Source organism: Cupressus sempervirens, chromosome 8 (assembly GCF_028749045.1).
Source record: "Cupressus sempervirens isolate cs-2001-9-10 chromosome 8, ASM2874904v1, whole genome shotgun sequence".
In the NCBI taxonomy this organism is placed as follows: Eukaryota; Viridiplantae; Streptophyta; class Pinopsida; order Cupressales; family Cupressaceae; genus Cupressus; species Cupressus sempervirens.
Window position 1 is genome coordinate 724,532,738 of NC_143125.1, and position 4,035 is coordinate 724,536,772.

The following is a 4,035-nucleotide window of genomic DNA, read 5'->3' on the forward strand; positions in this document are numbered from 1 at the left end:
GTAAATCATTTAGGTACATGAATAGGCCTAGGGGTAGCCATGGTAGGTTTTTTAAGAAAGAGTTAGTAGGTATTTCAAAGATTTAAAAACCACAAAAAGAAAAAGGGCCACTAAACATCAAACCCAAACCCAAAGAATAAGTTGGTTTATGGCCACCTTACTAATCAAATTCCCCTGCTATACCTCCTCCAATATTTCAATAGCTCAAAGACTCATATGAAGTTAGGTGTAGTAAACCCTTATAACCACCAAACAAGCCTTTCAAAATGTACTACACACCTTCGACAACAAAAGTCTTGAAACAATTGATGGCTAATAACACAGGAAATGTAGTAAGATGTAATAATATTGGAAATAATGGTAATGCATATATTCAACACAATATGACCTTTGAGCATATGTTCTAGCCTCTCGAGGATGATGCCTCTATGAGAATATCCCTCACTCAACACTTCTTATATTTAAAGGGTAAACCACTAAAGATCTTGATATGTTCCTATCTGAGTTTCATGTCCTTTGTAATAGCAATGACTATCAAAGTGATGCAAAAAATATTAAGTTATTTCTAGCCACATTGAATGATGTTACATTATGATGGTTTATGGGCCTTAGGGACATTAGAATATGGGATCAAATGAAAGATTATTTTGTGGAAAAATATCAAGAATACTGCAAGACCAAGGAAGTATGGATGAAATATATTAGATGGCTCAACAAGAAGAAGATTTTGTAGAAGATTTCCTAGAGAATTTTGGGTTTAGTTTAAAATTTTTGAGATGCCTTGATTTAACTAGTGACACTATCAAAATTCTCTTCCTAATAATTTTTTTAAGATGAGACCATGGATGCTTTTAACTTAATTGGAAAAGATGATATTTCTAAGTAATCTTTTGAAGATATTTGTGACATTTGTAGGATATATTCTTGGTCCTATTGGTCTATTCATGGACACTCAAGTAAGTTTTCCACTATGGGTAATAAATCAAGTATTTCCAAGAGAGAAATTGGAAATTTATTTAAAGATCTCAAAATTGATTTATTAAATCACATGGGAAAGAAAAATGACACTTTATATACTCAATTGAAACAAGAGGAAGCTTAAAAGACCTTGGTAGTACATTGCCTGACTTGTGTAAGAATCATAGACCAAAAGATTGCCCCTATAATTAGACTCATCTGGAAGCCATGGAAGAGGCTACAAAAACTTTGACACTATGACCTTTTCCTAAAGAGATGGCCCCTATGAAGTATATAGAGGAGCCAATTTAGTTTATGGCCCATGACCCCATTTCCTACCAAGAGGGTTTTCCAAAGAACATTTTTCTAGACCATCTTAATAATTTTCTAACCAAGGTCCATGGTATGGAGGTCTTCAATAACCTCAACCCTATCCTTAATGGCTCCAAGATTTCCTACCTAGTACAAAATTGTGGCATTAGGCATGGATGCCACATGTACCACAACAATATCCTTATCCACCTCTATAATCGTATTCTTATCCCATACAAAAATTATTTCCACCACCACCTATAATAAGTCCTTATTAACCACCACAACAATTTCTTTCCCCTATATCTACATATTCCCCCAATTCACTACCAAATATACCTCAACCACCTAAACTGAGAAACATGAAACACTTTGAACAAAATATTTGGTGGCTCAGAAGTATTCCAAACAGAAAGTAAAATTGAGGTGGGGATGATACTCACAAAAATTCAATAATGAAGCATAAAATGTGTGAGTTAAGGCTTACATTGATCACTTCTGATGATCTGCCCTTTTAGGAGCAATTAGGACTACTAGGTCCACCTTGTTAAAGGTTTTACAAACATAGAATGAAGTATGCACTCAGTAAAGAGATTTAAGAAAAGACTGTTAAGTCTACCGTACAAAAGGATTTGAAGTTGATTCACCTATTAGGATGAGATAGTAGATCTTTGACTTACAACTAAATTGTTGATTGAGATCCTTTGACATACTGATCACCTTTATGTGATATATATAACTTTGTTTCTCCAGATATGGCCTTACAATATACTTACTCTATTGTTGATTTGCTTTCACATGTTTCATTTTCATATATCTTTCATACAATATCACATATATATGGATGTGATACAATACATTACATAAACACACACACACACACACATATCAATCCAATTCCCACAATTACAAAATTCAGCCATTACACAAGTTAACACCAATATTACAAAGTTAGCCCAAATCAGATTCTAAAAAATGACTTGTGAGGTTTTGATATACAGTGTCCATTTTCATTACTCAAAATCATCATGCAATTAGTAGAAGTAGAAACTTGGTCCATACTAATCACTTCAACATAGTTTTGAACTCAGTATTCACTAGTGACTAGGTAGATATTGTGTAACTCGATATAAATTTTATTACCTATTTACCACAATTGCACTCGATAAACATTGATTTCATATAACTTGGTTAACACTAGATTTTCTTGACATAATCTATTAACTCAATAGAAACTATAAAACTTGATAACCATTGAACTGCGTAGATTGAACATTAGTGCTCGGTGGTTACTGAAGTACATGGAAAACATTGTAGACTATTCAATAAGCTTGATAACCATACAAAATCTAAATAAGTGTTGTCACTAATAAAAAGCTTGACTAAATGTCAACAATCTCCCCCTTTGGCATTAGTGACAAAAATAGTTATCAGTCAAAACTTATATACAACATAGTGTGATACTTAGCTCGGTATGACATACTGCTTTTGAGATTTTTCAAAACTTGTCTTTGTAACTCTGCTATGTATAATTTCACTTGCATGATTCTCCCCCATACAATGTACATATCATGTCATGCATATTGACATACTAAGTGTTTCTCCTAGTATACAATATCTCCCCCCCCTTAGTATATACAAGTGTCTCTCCCCCTTTTTGATAGTAATGCAAAAGATTTATACATAATCTATTTACATGGAGACACCAAAATGTGAGAGAAAATTAGAATGTATCTTAAGAATGAGAGTTAAGGTCTTATCCTAGTTGTCTTGTAAAATTTTTCACATTTGTAGAGCAACTTGCACTTCTACAGAGAGAGTTCGATCATATGATCTGCAATTGAGAAGTTGTTGTCATGAATCAAAGTTTTGGACTAAAAAATGTGCTTTTGCATTGTATCCATGATGGGAAGGATCATATTCAAAATATCTATCATTGTGGATTGGATCCTTGCTTCTTCTCTCAACAATTTTGCCTACATATCTGATTAGAATTTGATATTCATATGATGTGCAAAGCTTGAGCTAGAGTCAAGTTGCAACTGCTTTGCACTAGCTATCAGATCTTCATCAATATTATTTAATTTTCTCTTCATTTACTTTGTATACTCAGTAATATCACATAACTTTGCAAAAGGTGATGTTATATTTGTGCAAGAGGTTTCAAGACTTGTAAAATTTGAAGAAAGCTCTACCTGCTAGATAGCTATTTGCTGAGCAATGTGCTCAAGCACTTTGTTATTAAATTTCTTTTCTACTTTCTCAATCATTTTTTCTTGACCACTGGAATCTTCACTGAACTTACTGATTGCCTCTTCTAATTGCAAAAAAATGTGTTGAGAAGTATCAACTTCAACACCTATAACTTCAGTGAAAATTTTCTTTGCATCCTCAATAATCTTATATTCTTTGTCTCTCTCTTCTCTTAATTTCTTCTTCTTTGTCTTCTTTTGGAGGAGATGACTAGCTATATGCATTTGATCTGCAGAGATATTTTGAAAGTCCCATTTGGGAATTTCAATCTCCTCATCCAAATCCATATCTTCTTCTATTTCCTTTCCACTAATCAATAATCTTGTACTGGGTTGAACTTTAGGTTCAATTGTCCTTGTAGTTAATGCTTTTAATTATGGAATAGAAATAATAGTTGAAATAGTAAGACTAGTAATCAAAATTTGTACAGTTCCTACTGATGGAATACTAACTAGAGTACTTACTGAATCCAAAATTGATGTATTTACCAAACTATTCAAAACTAAAATATTC